This window comes from Bos grunniens, chromosome 10, assembly GCF_055505025.1.
Source record: "Bos grunniens cultivar Pamir isolate PY7600 chromosome 10, Bosgru_T2T1.0, whole genome shotgun sequence".
Classification (NCBI taxonomy): Eukaryota; Metazoa; Chordata; class Mammalia; order Artiodactyla; family Bovidae; genus Bos; species Bos grunniens.
Window position 1 is genome coordinate 32,324,020 of NC_141174.1, and position 24,112 is coordinate 32,348,131.

Sequence of the window (24,112 nt, forward strand, 5' to 3'; positions counted from 1 at the left end):
CACCAGGTGGTATGAATGCATTAGACTGCTGTGAGCATGGGGCCAGATAGAGGATACTGCAACGCAGGAATAAAAGTAACATAGGTTAAGCAGCACTGTTCAGTATTTAAGGAAATTTACCAAGGTAAACCCTTCTTAGGGACTCTCCTTAGGATATAACCCAATTCCACATTTCAATCCCCTGTATTAAAGTCCATCTTTCCCTTACCCCTTGGAGAGAGAACTACTTCTTCAATCCTTCCCAGAGTGAATCTCTGTTTCCTCTCTAGTACCAATCTGATACCCCACCAAGGACATTTGTGGGCCTCCACAGTTCCTGGCAATACCTTTCCAATCCTGGGATTATTTATCAAAAATGTGCTTTGGCTAATAATCCAGATTGGGATTTGGTATTTTAAATACAGTCCCCCATGGAGATCTCTCTACAGAGTGACCTGAAGGTAACATGTCTCCAGATTCTTCCTTTTGTCTTTTAGAATGTATACATAACTTCCAGACAAAACATGCATGATGCAGACATACACATCCCAAGAACAAAAATAATTCTCCAAAGCAGTACAGTCCAAATCAATATGAACAAAGAAAAATATTTTCTTCAAACAAACAATCTGCCAAGCTGTTCCCTGCCCACAACAGAAAGATTACTTTATGTTCTTATGCACAGTGATTTTAGCTTCCCTTTTCAATATCTCCCTATTCCTAACAACTCCTGGGAGCCTGACTAGGCCTGGGCATTGGCACATGTCCTGAAGCCTTTCCTAACAGCAGAATTTCTTGCCCCTGCGTCATAACCTAAGACAGTCCTTCCCAACTTTGATCATGGTATATAATAAACTCATGATATGATAAGCTCATATGGTACCATAGGATAAATGGACTGGGGCAGATTATGGTAAGAGGCTGCCCCAGGCCCTAGATCTGGCTTTCCAAAGGGGAGAGGAAGCAGGGTTTGGCATATACCTCATTTATTACATAGTATCTCAAGGAGCCCCAGAACACTTCTGGGATGCTCTGCCCATGCCATGCTCATCTATCTTGAGCCAGATTGAATTTTTAGGCAGAACTTCCTATTCCCAATATCATTGACAAGTGGCAAAAAACAACATAAAAGAGATCCTCCCATCATCAGCAGTAAAGGCCGAGAGGCTGGACTGAGAAGCTGCTGCTGCTGCTGCTAAGTCGCGGCTGTGGTTTATTAGACACATCTGTAATAACTGGCCTTCAAAACTCCAAGGGAAGTTCTCTCTGACCTCCCTTGTATTCCCAAGTTGAGAAGCTATGGTCTGAAAAAGCTAACTAGAGAGGTTGACTACACTTCTGATAGAGAAAAAAGTGACTACAATTTTTATAGGAAAAAAAGGTTCTTACAACCTATAAAATGCCTCTTTTTTCACCTAAAAAGATGAAGAACAAGGACAGAACTTCAGTCACGATCTTCTTGAAAAGTAGAGTATTTGTACCCACAACCTAATTTATTGACTGTCGTTGAAAAATAAGGACAGTGTCTTTCTTAATTTCTGTCATAACCCAGTTCCTAGCAAAAGGTTTGAGACATAGTAAATGCCCAATAAATATTACAACAATGTGCTCTGCAAATTGCAGCAGGGGATAACTTTTAGTATATTCATCCAGAACTTAAGGAACTGAAATTCATTCCACTAGTGATTTACAGTTTAAGGAGATTATCTAGCAGGAGGTAGCTTCTCAAAATAAGATTTCAGACAGAGAGCCATCTGTCAACTAATGATATAGATATTAAGAAATGAGAACTCTCTCACCAAATTGCTAAGTCAGACCTCCTGCCTTTGTAGAGAAGCAGCTGAAGTGCCATTATCTGCTTACACCACAGGCAAAAGCCCTTCAGCTCCTTCTGTTCTCCACCTCCAGAACCTGTTGAGAAACCAGATATCCCCTCCATGAAGCCAACAGGCCCTCATGCTGTTTACATTGTATGACAGCCTGCTGGTCAAATTCTTCTCTGAACGTTCCAAATAATTCAACACACTCGCTGTTTCCTTGATACGAGTCAATAGTGGAGGAACTGCACACGGTTGAGTCAGAATAAACACAAGCTCTATTAAAAATCCATTCAGATAGCCTTCTTTTTTTGTTGATGTTCTTAATAACTAGACAAGAATTGAGCTGAAATTGATATCTTGAACATCTAGGACAAAAGAAGCTGTTAAAGTTAATACATAGTGTATACAAGTAAATATATTACTAAAATTAAAGGAGAACACATTCATCCTCCTTGTGAGCACTACATTTTAAAATACTTTTTATAGTGGTTATTTACATGTAAAAAGATTTAGGCTCTTTAAAAGCAAGTATAATACACTTATTTAATATATAATATATTTATTAAAACATGCTAACTAGATTTCTCCATTAATATTTTGTTGTATTTTGTTTCCTTTTATGATGCACAAAAAGTGATGACTGAATTTGCTTTCATATTCTACAGTATTTCACTTATATAGTAGTTTAACTTAGTTGTCTAAATGACCAAGATTTGATTCTATGAAAATCTTGACATAAATGAGCTAACACAAATATTATTGCTTAACCATATAAATGGGATTTAAAAAAACTAAAGAATTCCCCCATCAAAACATACAACCCATTTTTGTCCATTTTCCTTGAATATGACCAACACTTGATCTCAGAAATAGTTAACTGAGTCACACGATGCAAAGAAGGCAAGATAAAGAAAATGCTTCTTCTCATTAACTATATTCCAGTCTAGTTTATCAGTTGTTCACTGTGTGGAGTTTGTGATCCTAAATCACAGAATCACAGAACAGAAAATGAACGCCAGACTATATCTCTGTTAGCAGAGATAAATAGGTTTCTTTATCTTGGTCTTAGATTCCCAGGAAGATATTTTCTGTACTGTTACATAATATTTATTTTACACATTCTTAATAAACATCTTCTCTGTGCAAACTCATGCTTCTACTATGCTTGTAAAAATGCTTTTCTTATTTGGTGATTTAAGTTGGAGGACACCTGGTAAGCCTCCTTCAGAGTTACTCAATTCTAAATGTACTTTCAAGAAGCACTTACTGTGTCACTTGCTACATGCCAAATATTTGACCCAGAATGAAAATAAGACAGTCCCTGGCCGCATGAACTCACAATCTAGTGAAGGAACAGAGATACAGCAAATCAAGCTAATGCCATACTATCAAAGATATAACAGAGGTAGATACAAAGGAGGATCAGCCAAGTCTCTGGGTGTGGAAAACATGGAGCACTGCATGGGAAAAAAAAAATAGTTCATCTGGTTCTCTGAAAGATGAGGAGATGGCATCCACAAGGACTGGGAGAGAAAGGTATTCCTGACAGAAGGAGTGACTCTACATGATGAGGGAAAACAGTGGGCAGATGATGCATAGGTCATTACATCAGAAGACAATGGCATGGAGTGGTAAATGCTGGAAAGTCAAATTTAAAACAAATTATGAATGATCCTGATCATTTTTTTAAAAAGACCAGTAGCTTTTTGTCTATTTTTAAGTCACAAAAACCAACAAATTGAAGTTCTTCCTAGGAAACCACACTTCATATACCACATCTTCCCTGACCTCATGCTCAAGCCTTTATTTCACATTTCTTTGTTAGTTCACATCCAGACTTTTGAGTTCAAAGATCAGGATCCCTGTTCAGAAAACTGAATACGGAGAGTCCCAGGAGACTGGCTTCACAGCTCAGACTCTGCTGTTTCCTGTTTTCTCCAGTCCCGAGTTTCCTCCTGGAATCCACCTTTCCCACAGTTCCCTATTTGCTCCTACAGCTTTGCCATGGAGAAGAGTACAAATTTTGGAAGATCTCTTTCTCCTGAAAGAGGTCTTTCTGCCCTTCCTTCTTCATTTTCACCTTTAGTTGAACAATGACTGCCAGTATCTATAATCACTCTCATTAAGCACAGCCTAAGCTGTAATTCTTAAATTATGTAAAGCCCCTCCTCTCTCCTACCATCTACAATTAGCTTCTACAGGTAAAGATGGGCATGCTAAAACAGCCGTAACTTTAACTTTTCTTTTTTTAACCTCATTTCTCTATTTTTAATCATTTCCATTGTCCTATTCTGGATCTCAAGAATCTTTTTAATATAGGGATGTAAGCTCAAGAGTTGATCAAGGCTGAAGGTAACAAGTAGACCAATTAGCAGTGCTCACATTCAGTGGACTCTGCATGCCTTCCACATCACACCACCCTTCCTAACCCCAGAGTTTGGTTGTTAATTTAAATACAACTTTTGGTCCATGATATTTCTTTATAAACATCTCAACCCAAGATTAAAAGTATCAGACAGATAATTGTATCCCCTTGGGAGAACAACAAATCCTGAAGGCACATATGCAAGTCAAGAAGGAGACACTTTCCATGTTCTAACTCCTGCTTGGCCATGTGTTGCTTCAAGTATCTCAAAGAAATCTCAAGAGAATGTGTTAGCTGAATCCCTGAAGGCACATAAGATAAACTCGAACCTGGTTTAAATATGGATATTTGTTTATTTATTTAAATCCTAGGCCTTCAGAGTGAAAAGGGTCCAGTGTAGTCAACTTGCTACCAAAAGACTGCTTGATTTCTTCAAGAGACAGTGTCTGTTTTTGGCAGTTGGGCATGTGCTGAGGCAGTAGCTAGGTCTACTAAGCGTGAGTCCCCAATTTGGAGCCCATGTATAGCCTCCATCCTTACCACCATGACTGCTCTATTCCAGGCAAGTTCTTCCCACTGGGACATATTCTTTCAGCACTACCTTTCAAGAGTACCTCTATATGCACTGTAGAGAAGCTGAGGTCCATTTTTCCCTTGCACTCTCTTTTTGAGTCAGTCCATCTGAGAACCAAGCTGAAATTAAAATAGGCTTGCTCCTTGGAAGTAAAACTGTGACAAACCTAGACAGTGTATTAAAAGGCATAGAAAACACTTTGCAGACAAACGTCTGGATAATCAAAGCTATAGCTTTTCCAGTAGTCATGTATGGATGTGAGAGTTGGACCATACAGAAGGCTGAGTGCTGAAGAATTGATGCTTTCAAACTCTGGTGCTGGAGAAGACTCTTGAGAGTCCCTTGCACTGCAAACCAGTCAATCCTAAAGGAAATCAACTCTGAATATTCATTGGAAGGACTGATGCTGAAGCTCCAATATTTTGGCCAACTGATGTGAAGAGTAGATTCTGTGGAAAAGATCCTGATGCTAGGAAGGTTTGAGGGCAGAAGGAGAAGGGAATGGCAAAGGATGAGATGGTTGGATGGAATTACCAACTCAATGAACATAAGTTTGAGCAAACTCTGGGAGATAGTGAGGAATAGGGAAGCCTGGCATGCTGCAGTCCAAGGGGTCACAAAGAGTCAGACATGACTTAGTGACTGAACAACAACAACATTAGGTTGTCATTAGAGATTCCTTCTATATATTAATGAAAGTGAATGTATTAGTAGCTAATTTGTGTCTGATTCTTTGAGACCCCATGGACTGTGGCCCGCCAAGCTCTTCTGTCCTTGGGCTTCTCCAGGCAAGATTACTGGAGTGGGTTGCCATTCCCTTTTGCACGGGATCTTCCCAAGCCAGGGATCAAACTCAGGTCTCCTGCATTACAGGAAGATTTTTTACAATCTTAGCCAACAGGGTTAATCCTATATGATTAATGTTCTGCTTAGAGGGGCAGAGACATGCGCAGAGAGGAGAACACCCTAGGAAGAAAGAGACACACCGAGGGGAGATGGCCCTGTGACAATTGAAGCAGAGATTGGAGTCAAGGAGCTGCAAGGAATACTAGGAACACCAGAAACTAAAAGAAAGCCATGGAATAGATTCGATAGTAGAGTCCTCAGAAAGAAGGTGGGCCTGCTGACTCCTTGTTGCAGACTACTAACCTTCAAAACTATGAGAGAATAATTTCTATTGTTTTGAGCTACCAGTTCTGGTACCATAATAGTACCTGGTACATACTAAGGGCTTGATATAATTTAAATTGTTTTTTAAAGCAATTCTGACAGTGCCTATTGCATGGTATACGTTCATTAAAAGACAATTGGTAGTATTATTATTAAACATCAATGAGTCAATATTGCTTAGCCAAAAGTTTTCTTCCTGAGTACCTGGTTTCCTGCCATTTGTTCTTAACTTCCCATTGGGATCTAGAGGTGCTGTAAGGCTTTTTAGGGATAATAAGCCACATGTTAAAGAAAACAATCAGTAGGTCTTTGTGGTATCATGTCTCTTTCTGAACAAAAATAAAGTTTCTAAAAGGTCTCAAACAGGAACAAACAAAAAAGGATAAAACTCACAAGGGGAAAAGAATTACTTGGCAAAAGCAGCCTAACACCATTTCAGACCCAAATTCCAAATTAATGATACCCATCCAGGGAACACAACAGTCATCTAAGGGAAAAGAGTGTTAACAACAAAAAAAAAATTTTGCTCCTTTGCACAAATTTCCACCAGAAATACAGATGTCAGACATCATTTTGTACCAGGCATTAGTCAGTTGATCCTTGTTTACAAATTCTTGTTGAGAATTTGTTTTGCTTGCAGGCACAGCCATCCCTGGCTCATGATCAAGAGAGCACTAAGCATTTCATTCTGTGAACTTTTTCATTGATTTAAGGGGAAGGCTAACTAGAGAGGCTAACCATGCAGCCCGAAGAACAGAAGCTTTGATTCCTCACAGAAAAAGCTCTGACTTTTTCACCCGGATAACTCCAGATGACTTTCTCCTAGATTGCTGGCTGGAGAATGAGTTGCTACTGAGAAGAGAACAGTCAAACAAAAACTGCCTGTATGTATGTACTCTCTGTGCCCCTGTGTCCAAAATCTGACGAGAGATTGATAAACAAGAAGACTTCATTTGGTGGAAGGAGAATCCAGAACTCATTTTTCCTTGATATTAAATGCATACTTAGTCGCTTAGTTGTGTCTGACTCTTTGTGACCCCATGAACTGTAGCCCATCAGATTCCGCTGTCCATGGCTTCTCCAGGCAAGAATACTGGAGTAGATAGCCATTTTCTTCTCCAGGAGATCTTCCCTGTCTCCCGCATTGCAGGCAGATTCTTTGCTGTCTGAGCCACCAGGGAAGCCAATCAGCAAAATTTGGGATAATTCCAAAATTCCAGAAAATCACCACTGAAATGATTTTCTGTTATTTATCTTTCTCATGGAATTGTTTCTAGAAGTGAACAATGGATCCTCTCCTATATTTGTCTAAGAGAAAAAAGTGACTACTAAGAAGATTTGTATGTTTAATAAGGATTTGATTAGGATAGATGATCTTTCCAACTGTGGCCCCCAGTTAGGTCCAGAATGTGAAACATTTGCATTCACTGACAGAGATGAAGATGAACAATGGGCACAATGAAAAATAAGGAGGGAAGTTCGTGGGTGTTTAGGGACAAGGTCTATTTATTGTGACTAATGTGTTGCAATTCCTATCCTTTCTTCTAGGGCATTAAAAAAAAATAAGACTTCTGCCAGATTTCAAAAAGACTTTTGATACATTCCCCACTACCCATCCCCAGGGCCAGGTATGCCTTATTACCTACAGTCAGTTCCCACACTGACTGTCCCATGAGAGAATCTTAATTTTGTTAAGATCTGAGAATGAAATTGTATTTCAGTACCAAAAAGCCTGTCCCTATTTTCTTCTCTTAATTTTCATCATTACTCAAAAAATAAGAATATTTATCCTCCTTACCTTTGCAGTACAACTTTAATTCATAAATGCCAGAGATTTGTAATTCTGTTATCTGAAAAATTATACATCAGACATGAGTCTTCATTTTTCTTGAACAGCACTGTTTTTGCAATGAACTCCACCCTTCCTTAGAGGCATATAAATTAACATAGCTCAAGGCCACACGCTGGCCCACCTCTCCTCAAGTTGTTTGGCCAGAGCTATTTATATAATTTTAAATGCTTTCAAGTATTTTCTAAAATTGCAAATTTCAGTGATAAATTTCTTCTACCTTAGAACCAGCAAAGTAATTTTTACAGATATGAATATGCAAGCAGATAAATGGATCTTAGCAAAAAATTTTGAAGACCCACTTCTTTGGCCAAAGATACAAATGACAGACACTCTCAATTTTGGCACCAAACTTCTGATCTCCCAGTGTTTGTGACTGGCATAATCACTTTATTTTGAAAGTCAGGCTCTGAAAAACAATGCAGAGAACTTCTGATAGTCTACCTTTGTTTAATGAGAAGTATCAGAAAAAAATAACATACTGCACTAAAAATTTCATTGTGAGTAACCTAGCTGTTAGACTCCAGACTGGATGATTTGGTACATTTCAGCCTCTTTTCCTTTTGATACCATGTAGAACTCAGCTTTTTTTTTTTTTGAGTACCCAGAAGAAAAAAAAATAATGTCATATAAATGGTTAAGAAGATTTCATCATAGTTTTCTTACAGATGGCTTATTTTAGTTATGTTCCCTAGGACACAGCAAGTTATAAATGCTATGAATGGTACAAAAGTAGAGCAAAATACAATGTGAAAAGAGAATATTATCTAAGCTCCTCTGTTCTCAAGTCACTTTCTATGTATTTCTGTTATACACACAGTGTGATATTTATCTACATTATATTCCCAGTAAACTGAACTCTGGGAAACAGAGAACAAGCCTTGCTCTTCCTTGCTTTCCTAGAACCTGGCTCTTAGGAGATATTCAAATATTTATTAAATAAATATGAATCAAGTAATTCACTTCCTTTGTTAGTTGTCAACAGGACTAAAATTGAAAAACATAAATGAATTGAATACATTTTTATCTTGTCTAGTAACAAGATGAATAAAAGCCATCTCAGGAAAATACCTGAGAATGTGAAGATCAGCCCTTCACAACCAGGATTCTTCAAGAGAATTAATTCCTGCAGGAAGTGATTTAAGTAACTGCTTACTTCCAAGGATGGTACATTCTAGATGCATAGAAGAGAAATTAATTCATTACATACTATAGGTGCCTTAGGAATTAAGGGTTAATTCTGTTGAACTACGGTTGAGAAGGGCTGGTATTGACTGTTACTGCACAAATTGAAACTATGAATATTAAAAAGACTTAAATTAGTTTTCAGTCTGACCTTAGGAAGGATAATGTCACATATTGATTAGGCAAATCTGTTAATGAGCTGGTAAAATGTTTAATGATTAGCCTAGTATCTAAAGCCATGATATCCTAGAAGGCAGAGCCTCCTAACACATTGAAAGTGCTAACACTTTCTTTGGGAGATGGAAGCCCAGGACAGTAAGGGAAAGAAGAAAATGAGTTTCAAGGAACAAAGCACTGCAGTATAATGCAGTTTGCCACCCGCCTCTCCCACAGTTATGACCCAGGAAGAGATCCAGCAGGTCCCTTGGCAGCCATTTTCACATGGCACATGGGATTTCTCCAGAAGGGCTGTAAGGAGTAACTATACCCCAGAGCAGTTCTTAGACGATGGAATGGAATCAGAATTTATCTTTCCAGCCCCTCTTTCAACTCCATTTCTCTCTATTTAAGGCTCACCCCCAGGGGAAGCTTACGCCCGTTCACTTCTTGGTTGCATAATCCAGCCCTTCAGGAGTCTCCCTCAGGATTTCAGATCTCCCATCTGTAGCATTTCATTCAAGTCTAAAATGACAGGGCAAGCAGGTGAGGGTGCAGTAGCAACCAAGACAGAAAGAAAGCAGTCATGAAAATCTAAGAAGTCACATAGTGTGCATGCCCTAGAGCAGCAACTTTATTCAGGGTGAAGAGTTTAGAATCCACTTTTCCCCTGGAAATCAAGGGTTGCTAAAGCATACGTGAAGGGGACCCTATTATAATAAGAAAGGATTCTTCTAAGACTTTGCCTTGGGTTTGCATCTTCTAGGGAAATGGCTCCAGTCCAAGACACACACTCTCCTTTTACCTTATCTTGCAGCAGTCTGGGCACCAGTCCAAGCTACTATTTTACCATATCTTCCAAAAGCAAAAATGCTGTTTCTGGATATAGGTTGAGGAAGGCACTTCAGTGAACTGTTTGGCTATGTTTGTTTTAAATAAATCTTATCCAACTTACAATTTGCACAACTATTCAGGCAATTTGTATTAAGATCTGATTCATCCTTCTTTCACCTACATTTAGTCCCTTAGCTAACTCACCTACTGTTGTTAACTACGTATTTCAACTTACCCTAACTCCAGGAAAACTAAGCCAGTTAGGAGTTAGTATAATCTATCTCCAAAAATGTGTAGATAACCACAACTCTCAGTTGAATCATCTCTTAGAATCTTTTCTCCTACAACAAAACCTAAGAACTAGAGCCTGCACAGATGTCTAGGAACATTCATTGTTTTTCAGCAGAAACTATATTTGTCAAATCTCCCCAGGCTTAGATCTACGTTGACAATTATATACATCATTCATTAGCTACCTTGTGGAACAAGTGCACCTGCAAATCTTGCCATTCATTTTAAAGGTTAAATGTCAAACCCACCAAGTCAAATCTTCCACCCAGATCCAGTCATACACAATGAGTTATTGGTAGGGATCACAAAAGTTCGCCAAGGGCTACAAGTGTTTGGGATTTACCAGCCAGTCTCATTAATCTCTGATTATAATGTTAACAATCTCCAGAGCAATTATCCACCTTGGAAAGCTTAGATTGAGGAAATACTTATGTATCAAATCCATTAGGCTAAAAACACCTAAGAATATTAAGTGTTTTCTAGTTAAAGCTGAAACAGTGCACTGAACCAAGGCATTGAGGAAGAGAAATTCTGCAGGATGCCTTGTGTAACTTCAAACCTGAGTTCTCTCTCAGTGAAGCCATTCTTTTGGCATCAGGCTCACTTCTGATCCATTAGCCTTCATCCATTTGAAGGACTCATGACATCACCCATGCACATTTGCAGTACTGAAGGTTTCTTTTTGTAGAACACTCAGCCATGTCGAGTCATTTATCAAAAGCAGCTGGCCTCCATCTACACTCTGATTTAGTCTGAACTGTGCCTAAGAGCTCTGCTATCACTACAGAGACTGGCTTATTAAGTTTCTGCTGAAATCTCTGCTGGGATGAGTGATTGATAGCCAAAGCTTCCCACCTCTCCCCAACCCATTCTTTCCTAGTAGCTTCTCCTTCTGCAACAGTAAGTCTATTTGGTTCAAATGTTTGTAAAAGTTTGTGTCCATCTTAATAGGACAAAGAGTATTGTGGTGAGATAAACAAAATACAGCCTTAGCGCCAGTCCTGGCTGGAAGGTCAACTATAACTTGACAGATGCAGTTTCCAAGACTATAGAAGAACTTGTAGGACTGAAGTCCAGCTGGTAACAGTCATGTGCTGTGCTTAACTCAGTCAGCACTCAGTCGTGTCTGACTCTTTGTGACCCCATGGACTGTAGCCCACCAGGCTCCTCTGTCCTTGGGGATTCTCCAGGCAAGAATATTGGAGTGGGTTGCCATGCCCTCCTCCAGGGGATCTTTCCAACCCAGGGATCGAACCCAGATCTCCTGTACTGCAGGCAGATTCTTTACTGATTAAGGCACCAGGGAAGCCCACAGTCATACCGGTTGTCAAAATATTGAAATACTTACATATTTCTTGGTAAGTAGCTGCTTCCCCTGTACTTTCCACTGTACTCCCGTATTCCCAGCACCCCCACTCCCCTGGGCCCTCTCCCTGGATCCTCCCACCATCCAATAATGAAGGAGTCAACCTAGTCCAGTACTCTGCTGCATCATTAAAACAGGCATCCACTTCGACCCATCTTGACCCATCCATGCCTGAGCTACACCAGTTGTTGAGTCATTTGAACAGTACCCTGAGAATACATATACTTAGAAGCAATGGCCATAAAACTGTGGGGCCCTACAGAACATTGAGAACAATTGATATGGCCACTCTATGATAGATTTACTCTCCTTTTAAACATCTATTACTAATTTCTCTTGTCACTTAGCTGAACACCAGGGACTGTCCCCTGTTGTCATTTTAGTCCAGTCCTTATTTTCATGGTGCCTATTGTGATTTCAACTACTTTCTCAAGGCAGTAACTATACTTTGAATACAGTTATATAAGAACAAAGCCCTCTCTGAACTGATGTATCAAGTCAAAAAAACCTGCCAATCAAAATTTCCAAGACTTCTGGTATGAATACTGACATAATGGTGGTGGTTTAGTTGCTAAGTCATGTCCAACTCTTTGTAACCCCATGGCCTGTAGCCCGCCAGGCTCCTCTGTCCATGGGATTCTCCAGGCAAGAATACTGCAGTGGGTTGCCACAGAATGGAAAACACTTAACTGAGTCATCACTGTATATTGGGTATTGTACTAAACAAGCATTGGCATCCACTATCACATTTAGTTTCTCTTAAAGATGAGAAAACTTCAGCAGAGGGGTGAATAAGTAAAGAACTTAACCATGTTCAGTGGACTATTAAGTGACAGAGCCAGGATTAACCCCAGTCTGTTTCCAGAGACCTCACTCCTAACCAATGCATTATATAATTCTAGAAATACTGATATCCTAGAATACTCTTTAAGTAGAGCTAGTGTTTTCCTATTGGACACATTGTTCCTCTTTCCTGCCCTTTTCCAGAGTTTAATGCTACAAATTTCTAGCCAAAGAATGGATTATCCTCAGTTACCCTATAATCTCAGTCAAGTATACCACCAAATGTAAGTAATCTTTCAAACTGAGCCCTTAAAACAGTCATCTATATATATATGGAATTTAGAAAGAAGATAACCACAAACCTATATGCAAGGCAGCAAAAGAGACACAGATGTAAAGAACAGATTTTTGGACTGTGGGAGAAGGAAAGGGTAGGATGATTTGAGAGAATAGCATTGAAACATGCATATTACCATATGTAAAGTAGATGACCAGTACAAGTTCGATGCATGAAGCAGGGCACTCAAAGCCAGTGCTTTAGGACAACCCAGAGGGGTAATGTGGGGAGAGAGATGGGATGGTGGTTCAGAATGGGGGGACACATGTGCACTCATGGCTGATTCATGTCTATGTATGGCAAAAACCACCACAATAGTGTAAAGTAATTATCCTCCAATTAAAATAAATTATTTTTTTAAGTTATCTATTTTCTTAGTATCTAAACCTTACACTCACCTCCATTTTCATTCTCTATACTTTCTCCAGATCAGTATCAACACAGTCTTTACTTTCTTATATCATGCATCCTCCTCAGAACACAACACTCAGTGAAGACTGACATGTCACAGTCAACTTCAATGCCAGCCAAGCAGAAGCAGCTGGAATTATTTCGATATCTATCAAGCAGCTGAGCAGCTCATGATGTGTCCAAAGCCAGTGCTAGCTGAATCTTAGGAAGATCTGTTCTCACCATTTACCACCCTAGCCATGGACTGAGTTTCACAGCTCAATCCCTAGAACTCTGAAGGAGGAACTGAATAAGCCCAAACCTAGCAATGAGTTTGAACCTTGGAGGAAGATGAACAAGCATGAACCTGGGTTCTCTTCATAGAACCCAGACTGAGATGATTAATCCACACCCCCAAACTGAAAGATATCAAGCAAAACTGAGCAGACTGGAGCAGAGCACATCTCAAGAAAATAACAGAATTTTCTATCCTTAGTTTTATGCAGTAGTTATTAAGTGTTCCAATGCCTGAGGACTAGCCCCATTCCATTAAGCAAAAAATAACATCTTTTGCTTTGCTGTATACTTTTCTCCTGCTGTGAAAGTGCTGCATTCAATATGCCAGCAAGTTTGGAAAACTCAGCAGTAGCCACAGGATGGGAAAAGGTAGGTTTCATTCCAATCCCAAAGAAAGGCAATGCCAAAGAATGTTCAAACTACCACACAATTGCACTCATCTCACATGCTAGTAAAGTAATGCTCAAAATTCTCTAAGCCAGGCTTCAACAATACATGAACCGTGAACTTCCAGATGTTCAAGCTGGATTTAGAAAAGGCAGAGGAACCAGAGATCAAATTACCAACATCTGCTGGATCATCAAAAAAGCAAGAGAGTTCCAGAGAAACATCTACTTCTGCTTTATTACTATACCAAAGCCTTTGACTGTGTGGATCACAATAAACTGTGGAAAATTCTTTAAAGAGATGGGAATACCAGACCACTTGACCTGCCTCTTGAGAAATCTATGTGAAGGTCAGGTAGCAACAGTTAGAACTGGACATGGAACAACAGACTGGTTCCAAATAGGAAAAGGAGTATGTCAAGGCTGTATATTGTCCCCCTGCTTATTTAACTTCTATGCAGAGTACATCATGAGAAACGCTGGGCTGGAAGAAGCACAAGCTGGAATCAAGATTGCCAGGAGAAATATCAATAACCTCAGATATGCAGATGACACCACCCTTATGGCAGAAAGCAAAGAACTAAAGAGCCTCTTGATGAAAGTGAAAGAGGAGAGTGAAAAAGTCAGCTTAAAGCTCAACATTCAGAAAACTGAGATCATGGCATCCAGTCCCATCTCTTTATGGCAAATACATGGGGAAACAGTGGCAGACTTTATATTTTGGGGCTCCAAAATCACTGCAGATGGTGACTGCAGCCATGAAATTAAGACACTTACTCCTTGGAAGGAAAGTTATGAGCAACCTAGACAGCATATTAAAAAGCAGAGACATTACTTTGCCAACAAGGTCCGCCTAGTCCAGGCTATGGTTTTTCCAGTAGTCATGTATGGATATGAAAGTCGGACTATAAAGAAAGCTGAGCACCGAAGAATTGATGCTTTTAAACTGTGGTGTTAGAGAAGACTCTTGAGAGTCCCTTGGACTGCAAGGAGATCCAACCAGTCCATCCTAAAGGAAATCAGTCCTGAACATTCATCAGAAGGACTGATGTTGAAGCTGAAAGTCCAATACTTTGGCCACCTGATGCGAAGAACTGACTCATTGGAAAAGACCCTGATGCTGGGAAAGATTGAAGGTGGGAGGAGAAGTGGACGTCAGAGGATAAGATGGTTGGATGGCATCACCAACTGAATGGACATGCGTTTGAGTAAACTCTGGGAGTTGGTGATGGACAGGGAGACCTGGCGTGCTGCAGTCCAGGGAGTCGCAAAGAGTCAGACACGAATGAGAGACCGAACTGAATTGAACTGATACTTTTCTCCAGTGGAGATTTAATCATAGTCACTGATGTATTGTGACATGTCAGGTTGTACCATGATACATGGGAGATTTCAATTGACCAGCTGTCTCAAGGTCGTAAGAATTTTCAAACTTTTGCTTGTATAGACTTAGGGTACACCACATGTAGTAGAGTTTTACACTGCTGCAAAATTTGCTTTCTCCCTCTATTTAGTAATTTCAGAGGCTATTTTAATAAGAATTATATAGCCCAAGCCTTCTAAAATCTTAAGAGTATGTCATCTACTTTCCTCCAGGAAAATAAATTACCAATTGGCAATCATATCTATAAAACTAAACTTTTTTTTTGCAAATTCTATGTCTTTGAAATACTCAAGTCTATCAAATAATTTCTACTCATGAAAGACATGCAATAATCAACTTTTTCTAAACCTTTTCTTGCTTTCCTTTAAAATAAATTTTAATTTTAATCCAAAAATTTAATTTTAGTTAGTTGTGGCGTTTATATTTCGCTAATGAATCCAGAATCCCATAGATAAAGGTATGTTTAAACATATATAACAACATAAATATTTCCACAACCACTTGATTCTACTTAGTCCTTTCTCTCCTCTCCCATTTATTCCCACACAGTCCCTTCACAAACCTCTTAATTTAATACAAGTAAACTGATCATTTCTAACACTGAAGGATCCCTGAACATGAACAAACCTCTTAATTTAATACAGGTAAACTGATCATTTCTAACACTGAAGGATCCCTGCACATGAACAAACCAAACGCTATTTCAAAAGAAAACACCACAAAGAAGCACACCGTGTAAGAAATTAAAGAATGACAATGAGCATTCACATCCTCACATTCCCTAATCTGCCTCCAAAAAGGAAATGATCTGAGTCTCCAAGATTATCTTTCTAATTGTATAAGCAGAATATTTCCATGTGGATGTCTTGTTCATCAATCATTTTATCATCGATTTATTCATTACTCCAAAGTTATTTGTGTGCCTACTCGTTATGCCCTTGTGAGGTTTCATTCTCAAAATGGAGATAAGTGAACATCATTACATCTGAAAAATTAGGTTTGTGAGGAATAAGCTGTGTCTGGCACAGAAGCGCCAAATAAAAACTAATAATGGGGCTTCCTTAGAGAAGGAAATGGCAACCCATTCCAGTACTCTTGCCTGGAGAATCCCATGGAGGGAAGAGCCTGGTAGGCTACAGTCCATGGGGTCACAAAGAGTCGGACAGGACTGAACGACCTCACTTTCACTTTGTGGCTCAGTGGTAAAGAATCTGTCTGCCAGTGCAAGAGACACAAGTTGAATCCCTGGTCTGGAAAGATCCCATTATGTCGCAGAGCAACTAAGCCTTTGCACCACAACTTCTGAGCCTGTGCTCTGGAGCCCATGAGCCACAACTACTGAAGCCCATGTGTCCTACGGCCAGTGTTCTGCAACAATAGAAGCTACTGCAATGAAAACCCTGTGCACCACAAGCACCACCCCACTCAACACAAGTAGAGAAAAGCCTGTGCAGCAATGAGGACTTAGCACAGACAAAAATAAAATAAATTTAAAAAAATTTTTAATGAGTAATGGATGACAATGTAGGCAACAATGGTGGGCAATGGCAATACAGAGATAAATATTATCTTATTAATGTCAATTGCTCAAAGTCTAGCAGGGCAGACAGAGGTATGGCTATAATGGAAGTACAAGTGGCAGGATAAATACAGAAATGATACATTCTGGATTTTTGAGAATAACCCAGATTTCAATTATTCTGCCCCATTGGCAAATATTGAGTTCATACATGTCTCATTATCTTATTCATGAAATATGATTTTTATAACTGTAACAAAAACACAGTTGAAACAACAAGAGAACATTGAAGATGGATCAGAAACTCTTGCTCTTGACTAATGAACAGTTTCATGGAAGAGCCTTACGCATATGCAACCATTAGAAAGCAAAGGCACCCAACTAGGCTCAACTTCTTAAACCAGACAATAAGTGCTGAAAGGACTATAGGAATTCAGAAGAACTTAACGGAGAAACTGAATTTAAGGAGAAACTTAACCTTGAGTTTAAACTATAAAGTGCATAGGAATTTCACACAAACAGATGAGGTTACCAGGAAAAGGCTGAGTGAGCATCAATACACTGAAGGAGACAGTAAAGGCACACGTCCAGCTTCAGATTCTAAAACTGTTCCCTCGAAGATGAAAAAACAAATGTGTGGAGTACAGTGGGGGAAACACCTCTACTGTGGATACAGTGATCAAGAGCAATGTTTTCAGACAACATATTTATTTCCTAAAGGAGACTGAGAAAAGGAATTCACTGCGGGAGGTATGAAAACATTCCATTTAGCTGCAAATTCTCTTGCATTTAATCAGTACTTCCACCTTTGCAAAGTGCTTACTGTGTGGTCCCACTTGAGTATCACCTGTGACCACAGCTAGTGACCAGGTATAAAGCAAACTCCCCTTCTGGTTCTGGGCTGTGCCTGGAATTCAGTGTTCACAGTACTAAAACACTAGCTAAATAATCCACACCTCTACCTTGTGGAATAAGAAAGCACTGCTAATGGAATTGGGCTCCTAGGATATGTAAACTCTGCGTTGATTCAGCAATTACATCCAACCAGTCCATTCTGAAGGAGATCAGCCCTGGGATTTCTTTGGAAGGAATGATGCTAAAGCTGAAACTCCAGTACTTTGGCCACCTCATGCAAAGAGTTGACTCATTGGAAAAGACTCTGATGCTGGGAGGCATTGGGGGCAGGAGGAGAAGGGGACGACAGAGGATGAGATGGCTGGATGGCATCACTGACTCGATGGACGTGAGTCTGGGTGAACTCCGGGAATTGGTGATGGCAGGGAGGCCTGGCATGCTGTGATTCATGGGGTCGCAAAGAGTTGGACACAACTGAGCGACTGAACTGAACTAAATATTAAATAATCACTGCAAAAAATATGCTTGCAATGCAGGAGACCCAGGTTTGATTCCTGGGTCAGGAAGATCCCCTGGAGAAGGGAATGGCTACCCACTCCTATATTATTGCCTGGAGAATTCCATAGATAGATGAGCCTGGCAAGCTGCAGTCCATGGGGTGTGGCAAAGTGTCAGACACAACTGAGCAACTAACACTCACTTTCACATTATAATCACCGATTGATTGGTTTCCTTCTTAAGTTTCAGATCTGATTTGAGACTTCTGAAAGCTAAATAAGAGGCCTCATATCATGAATTCCTTCACGTCATGAGTAGGTATGCAACTATGTTCCAAATGTATCCAGAGATAAAGATCTGCAAAGCATTAAGAGCGATTTATTGTCTAATAATATAAAATAGTAAAGGCTGTCTTTTGATTATGGAAATCGACATGCCGTAATAGATGCAGCTCTCCAAGAATATGTCCTCCCATTTTCACTTGTTGGAGAAACAGAATGCCCACCCACCCCCCACCCCACAAGGACTAGGAAATGTTTGGAAATGACGCATGTCAAGCAAATTTATGGTATCCCCAAGTGCTCTTTAGCGTTTTGGTCTATAGTAGCTACTTTTGGCAAACCAAGGAGTCTGGCTTTAGATGAAGTTAACAGAACCATGTAGATCCACAAGAGCCCTTCATGACCATAATACTGTGCCTTTTCCCATCTGGCAGAGAATAATGCCTTGGCTTTAAAGACCATCTTGATTCTGCTCTCTCCAAGAGCATTTATAGTTAAGGCTTTGACCCATTTTATAAATCCTTCCAACTTTCTCATCATTGCTTTTCAAAAAGGTAACTTAAATACTTATTGCCTAAGCAGTTTGCCCCCAAATCAGCTGGGGACCCAAGATTTGACTAAAATAGTCATTTTGGGGAGCTAAAAAAAGAAGCTCCTAGAATTTATAGACTTAGGAAAATGCCTCCTTAGAGAATGAAGCCAGTAAGAATAAATGCATATGGAGTTTAGACAGCTGTAGAAGCAGACACCCCTATGAAATAGCTTATACGTATATTATTCCTGAAACTGGAGAGGTCAGCAAATATCCCCAGAAAGGTAGCTGAAATGTAGTTGATAGAAAAGTCACTAAAACCTACCTAGCATGGGGCAAGGATGGCTTTGGTGTAAAGTTTTTAAAGGCGATATAATGGTGAAAATGTCTTTATATTTATCAAGTTCTCTTAAAGGAGCTGCTAAGTCACTTCAGTTGTGTTCGACTCTGTGCAACCCCATAGATGGCAGCCCACCAGGCTCCCCCATCCCTGGGATTCTCCAGGCAAGAACACTGGAGTGGGTTGCTATTTCCTTCTCCAATGCATGAAAGTGAAAAGTGAAAGTGAAGTCGCTCAGTCGTGTCCGACTCTTAGTGACCCCATGGACTGCAGCCTACTAGGCTCCTCCATCCATGGGATTTTCCAGGCAAGAGTACTGGAGTGGGGTGCCATTGTCTCTCTTAAAGGAGAAACAACCCTAATTCAAGGAAACCATCCTTCAAAAATGCCTCCTCTCTTTGCTATCATCTGTGACATTTAGGCCTCTGATTTGCATGGAGGTACTTCATCAGGAGGAAGATCTCTAAAACGATGCATAACTATATGGAATTACTCTGACAGATGTTGTTCATACCACAAACAGGGATTCTGGTTTGTGTGCCAAAGCTTGTAGGTTTCATGAACAAGACCTTGTCTCCTGTGGGCTGGTCATCTCTATGTAATTGACAAATTAACCTTCTGGACCTGTGAAATTGAGGACCAGTTCATCACTTGTGATGCCCTCTCCAAGGTACTGATTCCCTTAGGGTCCTGCATATGGCTGCCAGACAGCTTCTCTCTGAATCTGTTCTCACCTGTGACAGCTTCAATCCAGTGCTCTAAATCAGTTCTTCTCAAACTTTAATGCACTTTCAAATCATCTGAGAATCCTTTTAAAATGTAATCTTTTGTGGATGCTTAACAAATCAAGCAGAAACACTATTTTTTGCTGCAGAGAATATAAAATGTTTCAAGTTTCCTTACCTATGAAATAAGGGGGTTCAATGAGCTCTTGATGGTTTTGTTCTCTTAACTGTTTATGATAGATTGCTATAGTAGTACTATCCTGGGAAGGAGTCTGAAGCTGTCTCAGGAAACAGTGATTGATTAGTAATGTCTGCCATGTGTTTAGGATGGAAAAAACATGGCAGATATGTCACATATTAAAAATGCTGTATAGATAATCTTTGAACTTCCTAACTTCCCATGATTCTTGGACTTCATACTTGCAGTATTTTAGATATCTTGGGAAAGAGAATTTTTTCCTTGAATAACGAAAACAAGCCATCCAGAATCCCAATATCCAACATTTGTGATTGTGTAACAGAAACAGCTGTTAAGCCCAGACTTTAGAAAGTTCATACTTTCTCTAGGGAAACTCCAAAAATAACACATACCTCTGGCTCACTGCCTCTGCTAGAGTGGTACTACAGCTTTGTCTGTGTGATCAGAAGTGAAAGGGATGTGTCTATCACACTGCTAGAGTCTCCAAGAGCTGCTATAAAACAAGTTAGTTAAATTTTAATGAGACATGGAAAAGATCCAGGTAAAACAGAATAAGTTTTGAAAACTGGAGAGAAGTTCCTCTTTCCTTCTTAAATTCTTCTTACAATTCAATTCAATTTGACATATATTAAGATCAGTAGAAACAAATCACAAATGTCTAATGTTAACTGTCATATCCATTTGATGGGATGTTATCCAGCCATCAAAATTGTTTATGAAAAATCCGTAGTAACAATGCACAATACTCTTATTCTAGGGTAAGAGAAAATGGGATAAAAATGTTCACAGTTGTTAAATGATGCACAACTGTGCATCTTTTGTATCAGTTCTTTTCAATCAGAAGAGGGCATAGTCTTCTGGTCATTTTTATAGTCCTTGTTCTATTTTTTCAGTCCTAAACTTAAATGAATGAGTTTTGGATTAATATCACTCTTTTCTTAATTGCCATCACTTCTAGCTTTCTTGGGGCTTCCCAGATGGTGCAGTGGTAAAGAATCCACCTGCCTATGCAGGAAACACAAGACAAGGGTTCGGTCCCTGGGTAGAGAAGATCCCCTGGATAAGGAAATGACAACTTGCTCCAGTATTCTTGCTTGGAAAATTCCATGGATACAGGAGCCTGGTGAGCTAAAATCCATGGGGTTGCAAAGAGTCAGACATGATTCCTTTGAGTTTTATAGCCTAACACTTCAAGCACAGACATTGTCCCCCTTAAAAGGTGTAATTTTTTACATTTCAAACTTCAAAATGTGTTTATGATACTATATTAAAAGTAAAATGGCCATATCTCCAAGAACTGACATTATAGGTGAATATATGCTTATTGTTCACTTTGCCTTAATATTGTTGCAAACTTTTACATGTGTATCTTCATGCTTTAACAAAACTCAATAAATAATTTTTAAAAAACTATGTTTGATTTAAAGAGATGTTTGCCTTGTTAATTATAGAAGCAATGCAACATTAAGGCAAAGTGAACAATAAGCATATTTTCACCTATAATGTTACTTCTTGGAGATGTGGCCATTTTACTTTTAATTTAGTATCATAAACACATTTTGAAGTTTGAAATTAAAAAAATTACACCTTCTAAGGGGGACAATGTCTGTGCTTGAAGTGTTAGGCTATAAAACTCAAAGGAAGCTAGTGCTCTATGCTCAATCATGTCTGACTCTTTGTAGCCCCATGGATTTTAGCTCACCAGGCTCCTGTATCCATGGAATTTTCCAAGCAAGAATACTGGAGCAGGTTGCCATTTCCTTCTCCAAGGGATCTTCTCTACCCAGGGACTGAACCCTTGTCTTGTGTTTCCTGCATAGGCAGGTGGATTCTTTACCACTGCACCATCTGGGAAGCCCCAAGAAAGCTAGAAGTGATGGCAATTAAGAAAAGAGTGATATTAATCCAAAACTCATTCATTTAAGTTTAGGACTGAAAAAGTAGAACAAGGACTATAAAAATGGCCAGACGACTATGCCCTCTTCTGATTGAAAAGAACTGATACAAAAGATGCACAGTGGGGTGATTCCATAAGTGATTAAAATATTCTTTTTTTTTTTTCCAGTTTTAGGGCAGCTGCAGGGAAGAAAAAGCAAACTTTTCCTATGTCTATAAAGACATCATGATAATAATTATAAAATTAATGTGTGTGTGTTCTTAGTTGCTCAGTCATGTTCAACTCTTTGCCACCCCATGGACTGTAGGCCACCAGGCTCCTCTGTCCATGGGGATTCTCCAGGCAAGAATATTGGAGTAGGTTGCCATGCCCTCCTCCAGGGGATCTTCCCAACCCAGGGATCAAACCCAGGTCTCCCTCATTGCAGGTGGATTGTTTACCCTGGGCTTCACCAGGGAAGCCCAATAACAATTATCTAATATTTTCCCCATTCATAAAGTGCTTCAGTTCATTTTAACCTATTGTTCTCAACAACCCGGGGAGGTAGGTCTAGTTAAGCCCAGTTTACAGGTTCATATACTGAATCTCAGAGACATTAACTGACGAGCCTAAGATCACATAGTTAGAAGAAAATTCAAATCCAAGTCTATGGAACTCTAATTCTCAAGCATTTTTACTACTGACACTGGTAGAAAACCAACGTTTGAGGTAAAAACTCCACCCTGCCTATCAGAATGAAAAAAACTCTTGTCATCAACAGACTCCTGGTTAAAGTACAGTGATCCTCAGAGGAGTGCAGAGGCTTATCAGAATCATTTGGAATGGCTGTTTCAAATGGTACCACCAACACTGCAGATTTCTTTTATACTTTTCTCAGGGCATCAAGCTCCTTTCTTCCAGTGAGAACCACATTTTAATTGCACACCAGCATTGCTAATGTGTGTTGATGTATCTCGGGACTATGTTCTGTCTTTCACGCATGTTGAGACAGGAAAAATGTTTGAAAACTACTGTTTCTGTAGGGGAAAAAATACACACACACACACACACACACAACAAAAACTCTAGGGAATGTAAAGCCTAGCATGGGGTCGAGTTATAAAAGTCTTAGAGCCATAGAGCCTGGATGTGCTAAGAGAGGTTCAAAAATCAGGTGGCTTCTCTTAAAGAGCAGTCAAAATTCACTAGAGGGATATGGAGGGAGCTGGTTCTCCTTCATCTTTGTACCACCTCAGGCCATTCTCTGTTCTCTGGCCACCAAGTTCCCCAGACAACTGACACTTACAGCTAGTGTTATTTAGATTCCTTGGGCTCCGGTGCCCTGCAGTGTTCAGCTAATGGAAAGTAATGGCAGGAGATCAGGGGGTAGGAAAAGAGAGAGATGAGGGTGTTTCTCCTCTGCTTGCTCCCCCCACCACCCCCTATCACTCTGGCAGTAGCTGGGTCCCTCCCCGACTATGGCTCTTGTCAGGCAGCTCCTTTTCTACAGCCTGAACTCTCAGTGGCTCGCACAAGTACTGTTCCTTCCCTCCCCTCTTCTGTCCCTGGAAACAGCTTCTCATTGCTCATCTCTAGTTGTTTCAGTGTTTCTTCTTGGTTTTTTAATTCCACCTAGAGCTCTATAAATTGTTCTACTAAACTTCCTTCAAGATTTCAAATGAGTATGCAAAAGAAGTGATATAAGAGACTGATGTAAAAGTTCTTGGTTATGCCTAGTTGTGTGTGTTTCTTTTAACCTTGCTCAAAACTACCTTTAAATGCTATGGTACTGTGGTTAGCTGACAGTAATGCCGTTACTTTACTAAAGAATATGTTTATATTTTGTAATAAGTAATTTAACCTAAATGATCCCCAAAGCCTCATATGGCTCAGTCTCAGCTAGGAGTTATATTCAAAGGACACACAAATTAGACTTCCTAATCTTCAGACAGCACTGTAGATACTGACTGCAGATTTTTTTTTTAAATGGGCCATCCAGGAGTTTTATACAGAGCACCAACTAGAACACTTTTTGAAATCATATTCAGACCTTTGTCTGCATCCCCCAATTGCACGCCCAGTCTAGCTGCTAAACTTCTTCCTGTTCTCTCTCATTTTCAA

General features: G+C 39.7%; 1 protein-coding gene across 21 annotated transcripts in view; it reads right to left on the bottom strand.

Annotated features, from left to right (window-relative positions):
* Positions 1-24,112, bottom strand: part of LOC147364263 (potassium channel, subfamily K, member 16-like) — a 292,159-nt gene that overhangs the window by 212,150 nt on the left and 55,897 nt on the right. For 8 of the 21 annotated variants that reach the window (XR_015134271.1, XR_015134272.1, XR_015134281.1 and 5 more), the window contains one exon: positions 9,536-9,623. The exons of 10 other annotated variants lie outside the window; for them this stretch is intronic. The gene's annotated coding sequence lies outside the window, so the exon portion shown is untranslated. Of the gene's footprint in view, positions 1-7,706; positions 7,759-9,518; positions 9,624-24,112 lie in introns of all 21 variants that reach the window. 3 more of the 21 variants (XR_015134286.1, XR_015134277.1, XR_015134265.1) reach the window with 2 other exon arrangements.